We start from the raw sequence: 22,349 nt of genomic DNA on the forward strand, positions 1-22,349 counted from the left end.
GGCTGAGGCAGGCGGATTGCCTGAGATCGGGAGCTCAAGACCAGCCTGTCCAACATGGAGAAACCCCGTCTCTACTAAAAATATAAAACTAGTTGGGTGTGGTGGCGCATGCCTGTAATCTCAGCTACTGGGCAGGCTGAGGCAGGAGAATCGCTTGAACCCGGGAGGCGGAGGTTGCAGGGAGCCGAGATTGCGCCATTACAATCCAGCCTGGGCAACAAAACTCCGTCTCAAAAAAAAAAAATGTATCTCATATGTTCAAAAACCTAAAGGAAAGATTAAGTAGAGACATGGAAGATATATAAAGACCTAAAGAGAATCACAGATGTTTTTTCTTTTTATGCACCACCTTCTAATACCATCACACATAAAAACATTCTTAATCCAAAAGAAGGTAGAAAAAGACAAACAGGGAACAAAGAATACACTGTACTTCTCCTGTAAGCCCCTACACGACGACAACTACATAGGACCTCCACACAATATAACTTTGGTACTCCTTCCTCATCCCCACTCGACTCTGTAACCAAAACCCACCATCTAAATAGGCTGAGTGTCTCTCCCAGCTAACACCCTGGCACACACAGTCCCTCTGACTGGAATGCCCTCTTCCCACTTTCTCTATTTGACAAACTTGTGCCTGATCTTCCTATCTGAAGTTGGTCTACATCTACCTTTGTCAACTTTCTGAGTCCCTCCTCAGTGCTCTCACAAGACTACTTATACCTTCTAGAGAATTAAAATAACTCAGTTTTAAATATTTTTATTTTTAATTATGGAATTTTTTGAATACATTGAAGTCTAGAGAAGAGCATAATATCCATGTGATGAGACTTAACAAACACTAACATTTGTTTGTATGTGCCTCTTTCTTAATGTTTCTAGGACATTGAGGTACCCAGCAACTCAAGCAATCCCCTTCTTCAGAGACAATCACTAACTTGCAGTATCCATAATTTCATTATTTCACGACTTATATTCCCAAAAAAGGCACATTGCTTTAAATACATATTTCAAGTATGATACTTCTCTCATATATCAAGTTCCCATTTATACAGGGTCCTTTCCCAGGTCATCCATTCCACTGGCCTCACAATAAGTTTGAAAATCTGGGCCAGGCACGGTGACTCATGCCTCCAATCCCAGCACTTTGGGAGGCCAAGGTGCGCAGATCACCTGAGGTCAGGAGTTTGAAATCAGCCTGGTTAACATGGTGCAACCCTGTCTCTACTAAAAATACAAAAAAATTAGCCAGACGTGGTGGCACATGCCTATAATCCCAGCTACTCAGGAGGCTTAGGCAGGAGAATCACCTGAACCCGGGAGGCAAAGTGCAAAGGTTGCAGTGGGCCAAGATTACGCCACTGCACTCCAGCCTGGGCAACAAGAGCAAAAACTACGTCTCAAAAAAAAAAAAAAAAAAAAGTTTGAAAATCTGTTATGGCAACTTGCTTCTTATTCTTTTTCACACTTGTCTTGGTTATTCTTCACCCTTTAAAATTTTCTAGTAAAATAAGTAAATGGAACCAAACTGACGAGGAAACAGCAGGGAATGGATCCTGAAACAAGTTCCCGTGGAGCTGAATGGTCGGGTTCCTTCCCCAAGTCTGGCTCCCGTGGAGCACGCTGAATGGTCAGATGAGCCCAGTTCTAGCAGGGCTCCAGGTCATTCCGCAAGAACAGAAGCAGGAGAGAGATCGACAGGCTCATGAGCAGCAGCTGTGGACAGTGGAGCTAGCTTCTCCATTCTGCAGGTTGCCAGCTCCTGACTCTACCATATGCCCTCGAGAAGAAGAGCCAAGAAACACAGTGAAAAGGTGGAGAACCTTCCTCAGGAAAAAGCTTTGCATGAGCACTGGAAGCACTCAGGCCTAGGCTAATTCCAGACACCAGGAATATGAAAGGGAAAAAAGGAAGCTTGCTCTACTCAAAGACGAACATACTAAAGCATTATACCTCTGAAGTAAAGGCCTTTCTTAACTGAGGCAATGGAGAGGTGCCCAGTCACCCGACTGCTGATTCTCCTGCCACATCCTAAAGCACAGATTGCAACTTAAAGGCCTGCAGAACAAGGCAAGACACTAAGCGTAAGGAAGGAGGCTGGCTGAAAAGACAGCAGCGAGTGAAGGCTGCAGCACCAGCGGGCATGTGCCTGCTGAAGGGAGCAGAGACAGGCCCACCCCAGCAATCACAGCTGTGCAGGGACACAGGGCACCAGGACACGTCTGCTTCTACAAGAAATGACAAAAATCCTAATTTTTTTGTAAATCCCAAATCTTCACGTTTATAATTAACTTTTTAACACTATATGGGCCAATACTATGCAGGACAAGCCAAATACATCCTCAGGCCACCAGTGGCTGAGCAGCCAGTCTGCAACGACTGCTCTGCCAGAGAGCCAGCCGCCTTCTCGCCCTCCACTGACCCGGTGTCTTCCTATGCTTAGGTGGCCAGAACACAACACCTTAAACAGCAGACAATTATTTCTCACAGTTCTGGGGCCTAGAAGTCCAAGGTCAAGGTGCTGGCCAGTGAGGTTTCTGAGAAAGCCTGTCTTCCCCACTTGCAGACCACTGCCTTCGCACCGTGTCCTCACAGCAGGGAAGGTGAGAGCACGCTCTCGGGTGTCTCTCTGTATGAGGGTGCCAGTCCCATCTTGAGAGCCCCACCTGGTGACCTCACGGAACCTAATCATCTCCTAAAGGCCTCCCTCCAAATACCACTAAATGGAAGTTAGGATTTCAACACAGGCATGTGGGGTGGACACGACACGATTCAGTCCACAGCACCCTGTCTTCTTCCAGTAACTGAGCATGGGACGAGGCCTCCACATAGAGCACGTGCTCTGCAACGGGAACACAGTAAGGACCCAGCGACAAGCTGAGAACAGCCTGCTTATGTCGTTGCACATTCCAAGAGTCTTCAAGCTCCCAAGGTAGCAATTCTCCTCCCAGCAGTGGAGGCCCAGCTGGTCTCCCACCAAAGTCTCAGAAAGGTGACTTTAACACACAGCCCCACCAGACGGCTGTCAGGCCCACGCCAGGCTCTCAGTGTCTCCTGGCATTCAGAAGAGTATCCCCCTGGCTGTTACAGAGGATGAAGGCTGAAGTGAAAACTGAAAACCTCCATCTGCTCACCACTAGCAACCATGGCAGCTCTCCCAGTTAAGGACAGAGATGGCCAGCATTCTGAGAATGCACCTTCCTCATCACCAGTGCTAAGGGCCCTGGCCCCCACTCCTCCCCTTCCTGGAGCCCAACGCAGACCCCCCCCACAAGCAGCCAGAGAACCTCTTGAGACAGGCAGCCCTGGCCACATCAGGACACTCCCCGACCACAAAGGACCGGGCATAACGTCCAGTTTCCATCACTGAGCAGCTCTGGAACCTTGGGCAAGTGCTTGCTGCATGTACACTGCAGGTAAAAGTGTGACTCCAAGACAGCACTCATGACTCACCACTGCCCTAGGACAGTGGCTAATACCAGATGCCTCCAAGGGGCCTAGAGAGAAAAACAATCAACTGCAGGAAACCATAGCAAGACCCTAGTCTGCGCCTATCCGCATCACGACAGACAGACAGACTGCCTATGTTATATTTGTTGTCAATAATATACTCCTGGGAAAACATGAACCAGAACAAACAGTCACTGGGTCAAGGGCAGATGGGCAGGGCATACTCTGGGCTGAGACTCTTGAAGGAAAAATAGCTGAAGACAAGCTAGATAAAAAGCATTGTCAAACAAGCAGAAAACAGCACCAAAAAGCAGCAGGGAGGAAACTGGGACAGTGAACAAAGCTCAAGTCCAAACAAGACGCACAGAAGAACCAAGAGGTAGAAACTGCCTTTAGGATTCCAGCAGCCACAGGAAGAGAGTGGCAGTAGCTGGCTTCATCCGCACACTTAAAGCTCAAAGCCTAATGCAGCAGATAGTTTCCCACTAACCTCAGTTCACAAGCAAAAAGCAGAGGTTTCAATAGTGACATGACTAGCCCAATGTCATGGGCTAGTAAGTATCCGTTCTAGAACTTGAACCCAGGTTTGGATGACAGCAAAGTCCCTGTTCTCAGTCTCCATATGATAACCAGATTCTGGCTGAGTCAATGAAGAAAAAAAGGAGTTATCAAAGGAAATCCAAAAGGAATGACCAAGATTGAGGGTGATGACAGGAAGGCACCACCCACGACCAAACTAGTCCAGGAAGGACATCACAGCAAAGAGCTAAGAAAGGGTCAGAGCAGAGTTCCATAGGCTTAGAGACGGTGGGATCATGAGGAGAGAGGAGTCTTTGAAGTGGAGCAGTCAACGGGATGAGTGACAGTCAAATTCCTGAAGCGCTCCTAGAGGTCTGACTGTCCATAGTAGCCGAGAGAGGACACTGGGCATCAGTCAGTCCACTCAGCAACAAACGTAGCTAATAGTGGGACAAACCTAGTCATGCCCCAAGGAAGCTGACGTCTAGCAGAGAAAACAGACACTGATAGACTCCACAGTGCCGAACCTGAGAGAGACTGGCGTAAGCAGCACCAGTGGGCAGAGCACAGGTCAGCTCCCTGGTTCACCCCCAATAGGTGTCAGGTGAGTTCTAACAATGTAGCTAACCGCCAGCTTCTCTGCAGCTCCTTGGTAAACAGGGATTAAAACAGAGATCTCCTGGGCAGGCATGGTGGCTCACACCTATAATCCCGGTGCTTTGGAGGCCCAGGCAGGAGGACTGCTTGAAGCCAGGAGTTCAAGGCCAGCCTGGGCAACACAGAGACACCCCATCTCTAAAAACCTTTTTTTAAATTAGCCAGGTGCGGTAGCGTGTACCTGGAGTCCTAGCTATTCAGGAAACTAAGGCAGGAGGGTCTCATGCCTGAGAGTTCAAGATTGCAGTGAGCTATGATCATGTGTTCCTACCACTTGAACTTCAACCTGGGCAGCAGAGGAGACCCTGTCTCTCCTAAAAAAAAAAAAAAAAAAAAAAAAAGGCCAGGCATGGTGGCTCACACCTATAATCCCAGCACTTTAGAAGGCCAAGGCAGGCAGATCATGAGGTCAAGAGATCAAGACCATCCTGGCCAACATAGTGAAGCCCCATCTCTCTAAAAACACAAAAATCAGCCAGGCGTGGTGGCACGCACCTGTAGTCCCAGCTACTTGGGAGGCTGAGGCAGAATTGCTTGAACCTGGGAGGTGGAGGTAGAAGTGAGCCGAGATTGTGCCATTGCACTCCAGCCTCCATGACAGAGCAAGATTCTATCTCAAAAAAAAAAAAAAAACAGTGCTGAAAGGAAAAAAAAGCTGTTAACCTATAATTCTGTATCAAGCAAAAATATCCTTTAAAACCAGAAATATAAATAAAAACATTTTAAGACAAACAAAGGCTGAGGGAATTTGTCCTCATCATTACCACATTACAAGAAATCCTGAAGGAAGTGCTTCAAGCTGAAGGAAAATGATCCCGGAGAGAAATCTGGTCTGTAAAAGAAATGAAAAATTTCCCAACTCATTCTACAGGTCCCAGCATTACCCTGATACCAAAACCAAAGACATCAAAAGATAAGAAAGTCACACACAAATCTTTCTTAAGAAGGCAGATGTAAAAAGCTTCAACAAAACACCAGCAAACCAAATCCAACCATATAGAAGGATTATACACCACACCATGGGGGAGTTAATCCCAAGAATGCAAGGTTGCTTTAACACCTGAAAATCAATTAATTTAACATATCACATGTGGATAAAGGACGAAAACCAAGTGATCAGAAAAACCATTTGACAAAATCTAACACTCTTTCATGATTAAAAAAAAACAAAAACAAAAAAACACTCCACAGGTCAGGTGCGGTGGCTCACGCCTGTCATCCCAGAACTTTGGGAGGCCGAGGCGGGCGGATCATGAGGTCAGGAGACCATCCTGGCTAACACGGTGAAACCCCGTCTCTACTAATACAAAAAATTAGCTGGGCGTGGCGGCGGGCACCTGTAGTCCCAGCTACTCGGGAAGCTGAGGCAGGAGAAAGGCGTGAACCCAGGAGGCGGAGCTTGCAGTGAGCCGAGATAGCACCACTGTACTCCAGGTTGGGCAACAGAGCAAGACTCCATTCCCCCCCCACAAAAAAAAAGACCAGCCTGGCCAACAGGATGAAACCGTATCTCTACTAAAATACAAACATTAGCTGGGTGTGGTGGCTGGCGTCTGTAATCCCAGCTACTCAGAGGCTGAGGCAGGAAAATCGCTTGAACCCAGGAGGTGGAGGTTGCAGTGAGCGGAGACGGCGCCACTGCACTCAAGCCCGGCAAGAGCGCGAGACTCTGGCTCAAAAAAAGGGGGGAGGAGGGGTGAGCGGTGCTTTACACTACTTGGTTTCAAGATACACCATTAAGTTACAATAATCAAGACACTGTGGTGTTGGCACAGGGTAGAAAAATAAACCAATGGAACACAAAAAACAGAAATAAGCCTATAGACATGTTTAATTAATTTGTAACAACGGTTCCAATGGAATTAAACAGAGAAGAGAGTCCTTTCAACAAATGATGGTAGAACAATTGCTTATCCATACGGAGAAAAATGTATCCCGACCCCACCTCACATCACACACAAAAATGAAAGCAAGATGGATCACACAGAGAAGAGACCAGCAGTTGCTCAGAGAAAGAGGGAAAGGAAACAGTGGAAGGAAAGAATCCTAATGGCCCATGAGGAAATTTGGGGGACAGTGAATACGTCTACTATCCTGACTATAGTGATGATTTCACAAATGTATACATATGCCAAAACTTATCAAATTTTATACTTTAAGCATGTATAGTGTATCATATGTTAATTTTATCTCAATAAAACTGTTAAAAAGAAAAAGATGGATGACAGACCTAAATACAAAAGCTACCGCTGTAAAGCTACAAAAAACACAGAGCAGCATCTACACAACCTAGTGTGGGCAAAATTTTCTTAAGACACAAAATAATCATAACAGAAAAAATTGGTAAAGTTTTACTTTATCCAAATTAAAATGCTCTGTTCATCAAAAGATACCATTAAGAAATAAGAAAAAATGGGCCGGGCGCGGTGGCCCACGCCTGTAATCCTAGCACTTTGGGAGGCCAAGACGGGCGGATCACAAGGTCAGGAGATGGAGGCCATCCTGGCTAACACAGTGAAACCCCGTCTCTACTAAAAATACAAAAAACTAGCCGGGCGAGGTGGCGGGCGCCTGTAGTCCCAGCTACTCAGGAAGCTGAGGCAAGAGAATGGCGTGAACCAGGGAGGTGGAGCTTGTGGTGAGCCGAGATTGCGCCACTGCACTCTAGCCTGGGCGACAGAGCCAGACTCCGTCTCAAAAAAAAAAAAAAGAAAAAAGAAAACAAAATAAATAGAAGCTGGGTACAGTGGTTCACACCTGTAATCTGAGCCACTCAGGAGGCTAAAGGTGGAGGATCACTTGAGGTCAGGAGTTAAAGACCACCCTGGGCAACATAGAAAGACCCCCCATCTCTACCAATAATTTTTTTTTTTTTAATTATCCAGGTGTGGTGGCTTGTGCCTACGGTCCTAGCTACTTGGAAGGCTGAGGTGGGAGGACTGCTTCTGGAGGTCAAAGCTGCAGTGAGCCATGATCACGCCACTGCACTCCAGTCTAGACAACAAAGTGCGACCCTGTCTCAAAAAATCAAAAGTTAAAAAATTAGCCAGGGGCCAGATACGGTGGCTCACACTTGTAATCCCAGCACTTTGGGAGGCCAAGGAGGACAAATCATAAGGTCAGGAGTTGAAGACCACCCTGGCCAACATAGTGAAACCCCGTCTCTACCAAAAATACAAAAAAAATTAGCAGGGCGTGGTGCCAGGAGCCTGTAATCCCAGCTACTCGGGAGGCTGAGGCAGGAGAATCGCTTGAACCCGGGAGGCGGAGGTCACAGTGGAGATCGTGCCACTGCACTCCAGCCTGGGTGACACTGCGAGACTCTTTCAAAATAAAAAATATATATATTAGTCAGGGAGGCTGAGGTGGGAAGACTGCTTGATCCTAGGAGTTTGAGGCTGCAGTGAGCTATGATGACATTACTGTACTATTGCACTCCAGCCTGGGTGACAGACTGAGAACTCATCAAAAGAGAAAGAGAGAGAGAGAGACAGAAAGGGAGGAAGAGAGGAAAGGAAGGAAGGGAGGGAGGGAGGGAGGGAGGGAGGGAGGGAAACAGAGAGAAAAAAGAAAAGAAAGGAAAAGAAGAAAGAAAGGCGGGAGGGAGGGAGGGAAAAAAAGAGATGAGAGAGAAAGAAAAAGAAAATAAATAGGCAACTCGTATTACAAAAAAAATTAACCCCGTTCCTCTTCCTCCCCTCACTATGTATGTATATACAGACACACATGCACACACCACAAAGGACTTGTAACCAGAATTTATTTTTGTAAACTCCTAAAAATGAATAAAAGGACAATCCAATAAACAGTGGGTAAAAGCGTGGACATTAATACTTCACAAAAAAATACACAAATGGCCCATAAGCACCTGAAAAGTTGTTCACCATCATAATTCATCAGACAAATGCAAATTAAAACCACAGTAAGATACCACTACTGCCTGAACGGCTAAAATTAAAAAGACTAAGTGCTGTCATAGACAAGAAGAAAAGGAACTCTCGCACATCTGGTAGGAGTGTAAAATGGCACCAGTTTGGAAAACAGGAAGTTTTGTTTTTGTTTTGTTTGAGACGGAGTCTCCCTCTGTCGCCCAAGCTGGAGTGCAGTGGCGCAATCTTGGCTCACTGCAACCTCTGCCTCCCGGGTTAAAGCAGTTCTCCTGCCTCAGCCTCTGGAGTAGCTGGGATTACGGCGCCGGCCACCACAGCCAGCTAATTTTTGTATTTTTAGTAGAGACAGAGTTTCACCATGTTGGTCAGGCTGGTCTCGAACTCCCAACCTTGTGATCCACCCTCCTCAGCCTCCTTTAAAGTGCTGGGATTACAGGTGAGTCACCACAACCAGCCGAAAACTGGCAGTTTCTTAAAAAAGTGAAACAGGCCGGGCGCGGTGGCTCAAGCCTGTAATCCCAGCACTTTGGGAGGCCGAGACGGGCGGATCACGAGGTCAGGAGATCGAGACCATCCTGGCTAACACGGTGAAACCCCGTCTCTACTAAAAAATACAAAAAACTAGCCGGGCGTGGTGGCGGCACCTGTAGTCCCAGCTACTCGGGAGGCTGAGGCAGGAGAATGGCGTAAACCCGGGAGGCGGAGCTTGCAGTGAGCTGAGATCCGGCCACTGCATTCCAGCCTGGGCGACAGAGCCAGACTCCGTCTCAAAAAAAAAAAAAAAAACAAAAAAGTGAAACATACATCTGTATTATAACCCAGCACTTCTATTCCTATTTACTCAAAAGAAATAACATATGTCCACAGAAAAGACTTGTATTAATGTAAGAATTTTCACCAGCCTGGCAAACATGGCAAAACCTCATCTCTACTAAAAATACCAAAAAATTAGCTGGACATGGTGGTGTGTGCCTGCAGTCTTAGCTACTTGGGGGGCTGAGGTGTGATGACTACCTGAACCTGGGAAGGTTAAGACTGCTGTGAACAATGATCACTCCATTGCATTCCAGCGTAGGTGACAGAGTGACACCCTGTCTCAAAAAAAAAAAAAAAAAAAAAAAAAGAAAGACTACATTCTGGGCTAAAAAGAGGGACATACACTATAGGTATTAAACACCACTATGTACCCCATAAATATGTACAATTATTATGTGTTATGTGTATGTATATATATATATATTTTTTTTTTTTTTTTTTGAGACGGAGTCTCGCTCTGTCGCCCAGGCTGGAGTGCAGTGGCCGGATCTCAGCTCACTGCAAGCTCTGCCTCCCGGGTTTACGCCATTCTCCTGCCTCAGCCTCCCGAGTAGCTGGGACTACAGGAGCCCACCACCGCGCCCGGCTAGTGTTTCATATTTTTTAGTAGAGACGGGGTTTCACCGTGTTAGCCAGGATGGTCTCGATCTCCTGACCTCGTGATCCGCCCGTCTCGGCCTCCCAAAGTGCTGGGATTACAGGCGTGAGCCACCGCGCCCGGCCGTTATGTGTATATTTTTTTAAAAAGAAAAAAATTTGGCCGGGCGCGGTGGCTCAAGCCTGTAATCCCAGCACTTTGGGAGGCCGAGACGGGCGGATCACGAGGTCAGGAGATCGAGACCATCCTGGCTAACACGGTGAAACCCCATCTCTACTAAAAAAATACAAAAAACTAGCCGGGCGAGGTGGCGGGCGCCTGCAGTCCCAGCTACTCGGGAGGTTGAGGCAGGAGAATGGCGTAAACCCAGGAGGCGGAGCTTGCAGTGAGCTGAGATCCAGCCACTGCACTCCAGCCTGGGCGACAGAGTGAGACTCCGTCTCAAAAAAAAAAAAAAAAATACATTTCAGGTCGGGTACAGTGGTTCACGCCTGTAATCCCAGCAACTTTGGGAGGCCAAGGCAGGTGGATCACCTGAAGTCAGGAGTTTGAGACCTGCCTGGCCAACATGGTGAAACCCCGTCTCTATTGAAAATGCAAAAATTAGCCGGGCATGGTGGTGGGCACCTGTAATCCCAGCTACTCAGGAGGCTGAGGCAGGAGAATCGCTTGAACCTGGGAGGCAGAGGTTGCAGTGAGCCAAGATCACAACAGTGCACTCCAGACCAGGAAACAAGAGGAAAACTCTGTCTCCAAAAAAAAAAAAAAATAGTAACAGAACTAGAAGTAGAGCCTGAAGATGCGATTGAATTGCTGCAATCTCAGGATAAAAGAGATGAGGAGTTGCTTCTAATGAATGAGCAAAGAAAACGGTTTCTTTTTTTTTTTTTTTTTTTTTTGGGACGGAGTCACCCAGGCTGGAGTACAGTAGCACGATCTTGGCTCACTGCAACCTCCACCTCCTGGGTTCAAGCGATTCTCCTGCCTCAGCCTCCCGAATAGCTAGGATTACAGATATGCACCACCATGCCCGGCTAATTTTTGTGTTTTTAGTAGAGACGGAGTTTCACCATGTTGTTCAGGCTGGTCTCCAACTCCTGACCTCAGGTGATCCACCCACCTCGGCCTCCCAAAGTGCTTACAGGCGTGGGCCACTGCGCCCAGCTGCTTTTTCTCTTTCTTTTTTTTTTGAGATGTAGTTTCGCTCGTGTTGCCCAGGCTGGAATGCAACAGCATGATCTCGGCTCACTACAACCTCCACCTCCCAGGTTCAAGCAATTCTCCCGCCTTAGCCTCCAGAATAGCTGAGATTACAGGCACCTGCCACTACGCCTGGCTAATTTTTTGTATTTTTAGTGAAGACGGGATTTCAACATGTTGGCCAGGCTGGTCTTGAACTTCTGACCTCAGGTGATCCACCTGCCTCAGCCTCCCAAAGTGCTGGGATTACAGACGTGAGCCACTATGCCTGGCCACATTCTGCTTTTGTGGGTGTGCTTTTATTTATTTTTGGCATAGATGGGGCCTCATTATGTTGCTCAGGCTGGCCTAGAATTCCTGGCCTCAAGTGTTCCTCCCACCTCAGCCTCCCAAAGTGCTGGGATTACAGGCACCAGTCACCACGCCCAGTCTGTGTTTTATTGTTTTTTTTTTTGAGACAGGGTCTCACACTGTCGCCCAGGCTGCAGTGCAGTGGAGTGATCACAGCTCACTGCAGCCTTGACCTCCCCAGGCTCAGGTGATCCTCCCACCTCGGCGTCCAAGTAGCTGGGACTATAGGTGCACACCACCATGCCCAGCTATTTTTTTTTTTTTTTTTTTTTTTTTGAGAGGAAGTCTCACTCTTGTCGCCCAGGCTGGAGTGCAATGGCGCAATCTTGGCTCACTGCAATCTCCACCTCTCGGGTTCAAGCGATTCTCCTGCCTCAACCTCCTGAGTAGCTGGGATTACAGGCACCCGCCACCTACTGTATTTTCAGTAAAGACGGAGTTTCACTATGTTGGCCAGGCTGGTCTAGAACTCCTGACCTCAGGTGATCCACCTGCCTCAGCCTCCCAAAGTGCTGGGATTACAGGCGTGAGCCACCATACGAGGCCCTGTTTTTTGTTTTTGTAGAGATAGGATTTTATCATGTTGCCCAGGCTGCTCTGGCCTTAAGTGATGCTCCCACTTCAGCCTCCCAAAGTGCTGGGATTACAGGTGTGGACCACTGCACCCAGCCCATGTGCTTTTTAATAAATACCCATTCCCAAGGCTTTGAACATTATCCCCATGATGACGTTGTACACCTACAGCTTGACCTCTCCTCTGGGTTCCAGATCCCTTTCTCCCTAGTGACCCTTGGACTTCTCAGACGTCCACTACTTTCAGCCAAGAGAAAGCCTTGCTTTCTACTTCCAAACTGTAATAACACCCCCAGCCCTGACTAATTCAGCTTCCCTATTTCAATAAACAGTGCTACTATCCACCCATTTGTTCCATCAAAAAGCCTAGAAGGGTTGACGGGGCTGGGAGGAAAAAAGAAGCCCAGAAATTACCGAGTCCGCTCATTCTCTCACACCTCTCTTCTCATCTATCAACAAGTCCCAACATCTCTACCTCCAAAATATCTCCCTAAATCCACCACCAAGCTCTAAACCATTACAATCACTACACCCACCTCCCAACATTTCATCTCACCCCCGCCTCCAGTTCACGTGCCAATGTCCATGATCATGGCACTCTCCAACTCAACCTCCAGGCCAGCTTTCTCCTACAACTCAAGACTCAAGGTTCAACTCCCTACTAACAGCTGCAAGGAACGGTTTAATGAGAAGACCAACTTTCTAGCCCAGGCTCCTGCCTCTCTCTCCCCTTACCATAAGCACATCAGTCTTATCTAGGTTCCTGGGGGATATCACACCCGAAATTTCCCACCTCAGGGCCTTTGCATGTGCTGTCCTCTCAGCCTGCGAGACTCTGTCCCCCAACTTGTCTCAAAAGTTAGCTGCCTCTCACATTCCAGACATTAACTGAAATGAGCTAGAAAAGTCAAACGGGAGAGATACATACGCTGATTGTGTACCCACAACATTTCAAAGTAAAAAATAAAAACAACGGGAAGATAAACCAGAAAGGAAGGGACATCAAAAAGAGGTGAACAGTCGATAGTGTCAGCAATTGCCGGGGCATGGAGAAGCCAACAGCGTGGCAGAGAGGCCATGAGGGAAGGGTGGATGAAAGAACAAGACACAGGAGAAGGGTCTAGAACAAAATCAGCGACAAAGGGGGGGCTGCAGTGAGAGGCAGGGACTAAATAAATGGAAATGACAGACTTGGGGGAGCTGGTGCTGAGAGATCAGGGAATGAGCAGCGAATTGGGAGGCGTCAGTAACAAGAGAGTGGACAAAGCAGATAGGGAAGCTGCGAGTACACAGAGTGGCAGGTGGGAGGACAGTAAGGTGCACAGGGAAGGTGACAGGTGTGAGGGAAGAGATGATGGGGATGGAAGGAATAGGACAGTGCAGGGTAAGGTGAGGTCGTAGATGACTGGTGATATCTGACGCAGTGACGGGGAACGTGGCAGGAAAAGAGGAGTGGTGTTGGAAAGAGGGGGAAATGACGGAAAGGGGAGTCAGTGATTGGACAAGAGGGGTGATGACAGCGGGCACTGAAAGTTCTCCCACTGACAGGCGGGAGAGAAGCAGTGGGGAGACACTGACAGGCGGGGTCCCTAACAGCAGGGCAGGGTACTAATGGGTCCCTGATAGATAAGGGAGAAAAGAGGAAGCATGAAAGAGGGCACAGGCGCTGACAACAGGGGAGAACTCATGGGGAACATCTGACAGGCACTAACATGGGCTGACAGCAAAGAGAGGAAAGGCCACAACAGGCAGGACAGGGGACACACTTATGAGGGAAACTTACTGACAGTGGGGCTCACCGACAGAGGCACCGGCACTGATGGGGGGCACTGACAGAGAAGATCAATGACAGGTGGGGGCACCGCTGACAGAAGGGGTCACTGAGTGCTGGGACTGACAAGGAAGGGCACTGGCAGGGGAGGGATTATGCAGTCAGTGACTGACGGGTACGGGTGGGGGTGCAGACACCGATGGGGGGATGTGACAGAAAGAAAATAACTGACTGGCGGGGGCACTGGCTGATGGGGGACGGGGATGTGGGACTCTGACTGGGGAACACTGATGGGGGGCAGACTGGACTGATGGTGGGGGAGCACTGACCAACAGCAGAGGCACTGACCAGTGTGGAGGCACTGACCGAAGGGAGGGGCATGACTTGCAAGGGGCACTGACGGTGCGGGGCACTGATGGGTGGGGTGGCGACTGATGGGTGAGGTGCAATGACTGGCTAGCAGGGAACACTGACTGGTGTAGGGTAGGGGAACAGAAGGAGGGCACTGACTGGGGGGGCACTGACTGACTGGGAGGGAACCGACTCGGTGGAGGGGGGGAACTCACTGGGAGGGAACTGACCAGAGGGGGCCTTGACTTGCGGGGAACTGACTGGAGAGAGAACTGACTTGGGGGGCCTTGACTTCGGGGAACTGACTGGAGTGGGCATTGATTTGGGGGGCACTGACTGGAGGGGCACTGACTGACTAGGGGGGGAACTGACTGGAGGGGCACTGACTGACTGGGGGGGGAAACTGACTGGAGGGAGCAATGACTGGAGGGGAACTGACTGGAGGGGGCACTGACTGGGGGGAAATGACTGGAGGGGGCATTGACTGGGGGAACTGGAGGCGGCAATGACTAGAGGGGCACGACTGAAGGGGCACTGACTGACTCGGGGGGGAACTGACTGGAGGGGCACTGACTGACTTGGGGGGGAACTGACTGGAGGGGGCAGTGACTGGGGGGAACTGACTGGAGGGGCACTGACTGGGGGAACTGGAGGCGGCAATGACTGGAGGGGCACTGACTGACTTGGGGGGGAACTGACTGGAGGGAGCAATGACTGGAGGGGGCACTGACTGGGGGAACTGGAGGCGGCAATGACTGAAGGGGCACTGACTGACTGGGGGGGAACTGACTGGAGGGGCACTGACTGGGGGGGAACTGACTGGAGGGGCACTGATTGGGGGGGAACTGACTGGAGGGGCACTGACTGACTGGGGGGAACTGACTGGAGGGGGCATTGACTCACTGGGGGGGGACTGACTGGAGGGGCACTGACTGACTGGGGGGGGAAACTGACTGGAGGGAGCACTGACTGGAGGGGCACTGATTGACTGGGGGGAACTGACTGGAGGGGGCAATGACTGACGGGGGGGGACTGACTGGAGGGGCACTGACTGACTGGGGGGGAAACTGACTGGAGGGAGCACTGACTGGAGAGGCACTGACTGGGGGGGGAACTGACTGGAGGGGCACTGACTGACTGGGGGGGGAACTGACTGGAGGGGCACTGACTGGAGGGGCACTGACTGACTGGGGGGGAACTGACTGGAGGGGCACTGACTGACTGGGGGGGGAACTGACTGGAGGGGCACTGACTGGGGGGGGAACTGACTGGAGGGGCACTGACTGACTGGGGGGGAACTGACTGGAGGGGCACTGACTGACTGGGGGGGAACTGACTGGAGGGGCACTGACTGACTAGGGGGGGAACTGACTGGAGGGGCACTGACTGACTGGGGGGGGGAACTGACTGGAGGGGCACTGACTGGGGGGGAAACTGACTGGAGGGGCAATGACTGACTGGGGGGGGACTGACTGGAGGGGCACTGACTGACTGGGGGGGGAACTGACTGGAGGGAGCACTGACTGGAGGGGCACTGACTGACTGGGGGGGGAACTGACTGGAGGGGCACTGACTGGAGGGGCACTGACTGGGGGGGGAAACTGACTGGAGGGGCACTGACTGACTGGGGGGGGAACTGACTGGAGGGGCACTGACTGGAGCGGCACTGACTGACTGGGGGGGGAACTGACTGGAGGGGCACTGACTGGGGGGGAACTGACTGGAGGGGCACTGACTGACTGGGGGGGAACTGACTGGAGGAGCACTGACTGGAGGGGCACTGACTGACTGGGGGGGGGGAACTGACTGGAGGGGCACTGACTGACTGGGGGGGGAACTGACTGGAGGGGCACTGACTGGGGGGGGAAACTGACTGGAGGGGCACTGACTGACTGGGGGGGAACTGACTGGAGGGGCACTGACTGACTGGGGGGGAACTGACTGGAGGGGCACTGACTGACGGGGGGGGAACTGACTGGAGGGGCACTGACTGACTGGGGGGGGAACTGACTGGAGGGGCACTGACTGGGGGGGGAAACTGACTGGAGGGGCAATGACTGACTGGGGGGGGAACTGACTGGAGGGAGCACTGACTGGAGGGGCACTGACTGACTGGGGGGGGAACTGACTGGAGGGGCACTGACTGGAGGGGCACTGACTGGGGGGGGAAACTGACTGGAGGGGCACTGACTGGGGGGGGAACTGACTGGAGGGGCACTGACTGGAGCGGCACTGACTGACTGGGGGGGGAACTGACTGGAGGGGCACTGACTGGGGGGGAACTGACTGGAGGAGCACTGACTGGAGGGGCACTGACTGACTGGGGGGGGAACTGACTGGAGGGGCACTGACTGACTGGGGGGGGAACTGACTGGAGGGGCACTGACTGACTGGGGGGAACTGACTGGAGGGGGCAATGACTGGAGGGGGCACTGACTGGGGGGAACTGACTGACTTGGGGGGCAATGACTAGAGGAGGCACTGACTGACTTGGGGGGGCACTGACAGGGGGGCACCGACTGACTGGGGGGAACTGACTGGAGGGGGAACTGACTGACGGGGGGAAGTGACTTGGGAGGCAATGGCTCACTGGGGGCCGGGTCCGAGCGGCGGGCGGCCGCACTCACCTGCCCTGCGGGCCGGGCGTCGCGGCAGCTCCTCGGAGGCCCGTGTGGAGGCCCGAGCGGAGGCCAGGGCGCTGGTGGAGGCAAAGCCCGGGCGGCCTCGGGCGGGCCGCACACACATGGGCCCGGCCCGGGGCGCAGCGCCTGCGGACACCGGCGCGGCCGGCCGGCGGCTCGAGACCAACTCGGAGCCGCGGGCGGCACTCGGATCGCTCCAAAATGGCGGCGGCGGCACACGGGCGCGCGCTCCGGGGGCGGGGTCTCCGCGTGGGGCGCGCACGCTCGCGGCCGGGGGCGGGGCCGCGCGGGTGGGCGGGACCGGGACCTGGGCCAGCTCTCCCGGCCCCCTGGAGCCGGATCACTCCGTGCAGCCCGCGTGGGAGCACTAGGCTCCCGGCCTCGGAGGGGTGTCCACTGTCTTGTAGTGGGTGGGGTAAGAGTCCGTCTTTCCCCTTTTACGTTCCCCTTTGAGGTATGGCTAAAGTTTTGTGCAAGCATAGTTAATTTTGTTGTGGCCACAGAACAATCCTCGAGAGGCCCGACGCAGTTTGAGAGCCACACACCTGGGGCAGGGGTTTCCCCGTGGCCCAGGAAAGGGCCTGTTCTCCCGGGCCTCCCTCCTGCCACAGGCCCCTCCCAGAGGCCGCGGGGCATGGACGCCCGGAGCAGCAGGAGCAGGCTCAGTCCCCGGCTCCAGGCCTGGCCCCTCCCCGTCCCGCGTCCTGCCTGGATCCGGAGCGCCTGAGCCGCCTCCAGACACTGTTTTCTCCAGGTGCCCTACGGGTTCTTGCTCGGCGTTTTGGAAATTAAGTATGTGCCTATTTAACAGGTGCTGGAATTGTTAAATTCCATCAAACTAATCTCAAAAAATGATCACTATTATTTCAGATGTCAGAGCGAGCTGTGGGTAAATGTTGGGAAAACACGGCGCACTTAAGGGATCTCTAAACGTTGTTTCCAGTTGTCAGTGTATTGCCCAGTATTCACCGATGCTCTCAGGGAAAGCGGATCTGGGCGGCTCAAATATTCGGTATTTCTGCTTTGCCAGCTGGCGCTGTTAGGCTTTGTCGGTAGGGGGCGCCAGAGAGACGTTGCAGGAGAAAAGGGCTTGGCCTTGCGGCTGGTGGCCCGGGCTTCCCCGACGCCTGTCCCCTCCCCTGGTCAGAAGCACCCTCCTCGGCGGTTTTATAGCAGATGTCTCCAGCGAGCCTTTCCCCAGCGACAGCTTTTCCCCTAGCATCCTAAGGGTCAGATTTCTGGCAGATTTCCGTTGAGAGAACTTCCAGGAAGTGGGGGTAAAGAAGCCTCAGCCTCACAACCTAGAGGAGAGACGTCCTGCGTTCGGTAGGCTGTGCCCTTCTCATGCCCTCGCCACGGTCTCCTTTGCAGGAGCGGGAGGCGCTGCTGAGTTGAGCTGCGGAATGGGGACTGGGGCCAGGGGCACCAGATGCGGGAGATGCTCCTACCTCCCTTTTGCTGCCCTAAGCACGTTCAACACTCTGCCTGATCTTGATACCCCTCCTGTGCTCAGCCAGTGCACCTGGAGTCAGCAAGAGCCCCTCTCCTCCTCTCTCACCCACACTGGATTCATCAGCAAATGTGTTCCCTCCACGGCAACATGTGGTAGCTCCACTACCAACATTCTGGTTCGAAACCAGTTTCTTTCTCCTGACTCCCAATAGTCTCCTACGGGGCCCCTGCTTCCGTCCTGGAGTACTTGCTGTAGGTCAGCTTGCTGTAATCAGCAAAGCACCCAGAGGGGTCCAGTTAAAATAGATCCGATTGGCCGGGTGCGGTGGCTCACGCCTGTAATCCCAGCACTTTGGGAGGCCGAGACGGGCGGATCACAAGGTCAAGAGATCGAGACCATCCTGGCTAACACGGTGAAACCCCGTCTCTTACTAAAAATACAAAAACATTAGCCAGGCGTGGTGGCGGGCACCTGTAGCCCCAGCTACTTGGGAGGCTGAGGCAGGAGAATGGCGTGAACCCGGGAGGCGGAGCTTGCAGTGAGCCGAGATCGCGCCACTGCACTCCAACCTGGGCGACAGAGAGAGACTCTGTCTCTAAATAAATATATGAAATGAAATGAAATAGGTCAGATCACATCTTCCCTACCCCCAGGAGCTCTTGCCTCACAGGCTGAACGACAAAGTCCCTGCTGTTGCCCACAGCGCCCTACATGACCTGAGCTCACCTCTCCTACTCCCCTTGCTCATGGCTCCCATCGCGACCTCCTGCCACAGATGATTGGCTGGTGATGTCCCTGCATCCCCGCAGGGACATCCTCGGTCATTGCTGTGCTTGGGACTGTCCTCTGGGATCTTGACTGCACTGTGCCCTTCCCTGTGGGGGTTTCCCTGGTCACTGTGTTTCAACTCACAATCATACACACACACCACACACCACGTACCACACACACTACATACCACACACACCACATACCACACACACCCTCCACACACACCCCACATACCACACACACTATATACCACACACACTCCACACACCCTCCACACACACCCCACATACCACACACACTATATACCACACACACCCCACACACCCTCCACACACACCCCACATACCACACACACTACATACCACACACACCACATACCACACACACCCTCCACACACACCCCACATACCACACACACTATATACCACACACACCCCACACACCCTCCACACACACCCCACATACCACACACACACCACATACCACACACACTATATACCACACACACCCTCCACACACACCCCACATACCACACACACACCACATACCACACACACTATATACCACACACACCCTCCACACACACACCACATACCACACACATTACATACCACATACATTACATACCACACACACACCACATACCACACACACCATACACACACCACACACCCTACACACACACACCACATACCACACACACCACACACCCTACACACACACCACATACCACACACACCACACACACCACATACCACACACACTATATACCACAAACACACCACATACCACACACATTACATAGCACACACACCACACACACACCACACACCCTACACACACACACACACTACATACCACACACACACCACATACCACACACACTACATACCACACACACACCACATACCACACACACACCACATACCACACACATTACATACCACATACATTACATACCACACACACACCACATACCACACACACCATACACACACCACACACCCTACACACACACACCACATACCACACACACCACACACCCTACACACACACCACATACCACACACACCACACACACCACATACCACACACACTATATACCACAAACACACCACATACCACACACATTACATAGCACACACACCACACACACACTACATACCACACACACACCACATACCACACACACTACATACCACACACACACCACATACCACACACACTACGTACCACACACACACACCACACACCCTATACACACACCATACACCCTACACGCACACTACATACCACACAACCACATACCATACACACACCACACACAACACATACCACACACATTACATACTACACGCACCACACACCACACCACACACACCACACACCACATACCACACACATGACATACCACAGACACACCACACATGCTACACACACCACACACCATACACACACACCACATACCACACACACCACATACCACACACACACACCACACACACACACCACACACTGTACACACACACACCATACACACACCACATACCACATACTACATAGCACACTTACTACATACACACACACCACATACATCACACACCCTACACACACACCACATACCACACACACACCACATACATCACACACACCACATACCACACACACACCACATACCACACACACCACACACACACCACATACCACACACACACACCACATACACACACCACACACCACTTACCACACACACTACATACCACACACCACGTGTACCACATACCACACACACAACATACCACAGACACACCACACACCCTACACATACACCACACACCATACACACACACCACATACCACACACACACCACATACCACACACACACACCACACACACTACACACACACACCATACACCATACACACACACACCACATACCACACACACCACATACCACACACACCACATACCACACACACCACACACATACCACACACACACACCACACACCACTTACCACACACACTACATACCACACACTACATACCACACACACACCACACACCCTACACACACACACACCACATACCACACACACCACATACATACACCACACACCACTTACCACACACAGTACATACCACACACCATGCACACCACATACCACACACACTACATACCACACACACACCACACATACCACATACCACACACTACACACCATACATATACCACAAACACACCACACACACTACATACCACACACTGCACACCATACACACCACATATCACACACCACACACACTGTACACATACCCCACAAGGACACACACACACACCACACACACAGACACATCACACACATTGCACACACATACCACACACAGACACACACACACTACACACATGCAAGCACGCGCACACACACACCATACACCACACACACCCCACAGACACTATACCCACACAGCACACACACCCTACACAGCGCACACACACCACACACATTGCACACACCGCACACACCACACACATATACCACATACACACCACACACATACACCACACGCACATGCATGTACACATACACCCCACATACCACACACTACACACCACACACCACACACACAGCACACACACAGACACATACACCAATACACCACACACATACCCCCACACACACTATACCCACACAGCACACACACCACACATCGCACACACACCACACACGTGCACATGCATGCGCACACACACACTTCATCACCACCTTCCCCGCTTGTTTTTCCTCCTTCAAAATTGTATCACTAGTCACAGTTCAATAAAGGGACAGAAACCACACAATGCTTTCAACAGGGAAAGTTTGATATAAAATATTATCATCGGCCGGTCGCAGTAGCTCACGCCTGTAATCCCAGCACTTTGAGAGGCCAAAGCGGGCAGATCACGAGGTCAGGAGATCGAGACCATCCTGGCTAACACGGTGAAACCCCGTCTCTACTAAAAATACAAAAAATTAGCCAGGCATGGTAGCAGGCGCCTGTAATCCCAGCTACTCAGGAGGCTGAGGCAGGAGAATAGTGTGAACCCAGGAGGCGGAGCTTGCAGTGAGCCGAGATCACATCACTGCACTCCAGCCCGGGCGACAGAGCGAGACTCCATCTCAAAAAAAAAACAAACACATATATATATAATATATTATCAACAAGAGGAGATTAATTATAAAGTAATAAAGTTAAGTTTGTGTTCAAGAAAGGATAGTCTAGCTTGGCCAACACAGCGAGAGCCTGTCTCTACAAAAATTTT

The 22,349-nt window shown here is 51.4% G+C and overlaps 1 protein-coding gene across 13 annotated transcripts in view; it reads right to left on the reverse strand.

The window, feature by feature from the left end:
* PPP6R2 (protein phosphatase 6 regulatory subunit 2) overlaps nt 1-17,041 on the reverse strand; it is a 95,844-nt gene extending 78,803 nt beyond the window's left edge. For all 13 annotated transcript variants that reach the window (XM_007976227.3, XM_007976240.3, XM_007976238.3 and 10 more), the window contains exon 1: nt 16,807-17,041. The gene's annotated coding sequence lies outside the window, so the exon portion shown is untranslated. The remainder of the gene's footprint in view (nt 1-16,806) is intronic.
* Between the last annotated feature and the right edge of the window lie 5,308 nt (nt 17,042-22,349).

Source organism: Chlorocebus sabaeus, chromosome 19 (assembly GCF_047675955.1).
Source record: "Chlorocebus sabaeus isolate Y175 chromosome 19, mChlSab1.0.hap1, whole genome shotgun sequence".
NCBI lineage: Eukaryota > Metazoa > Chordata > Mammalia > Primates > Cercopithecidae > Chlorocebus > Chlorocebus sabaeus.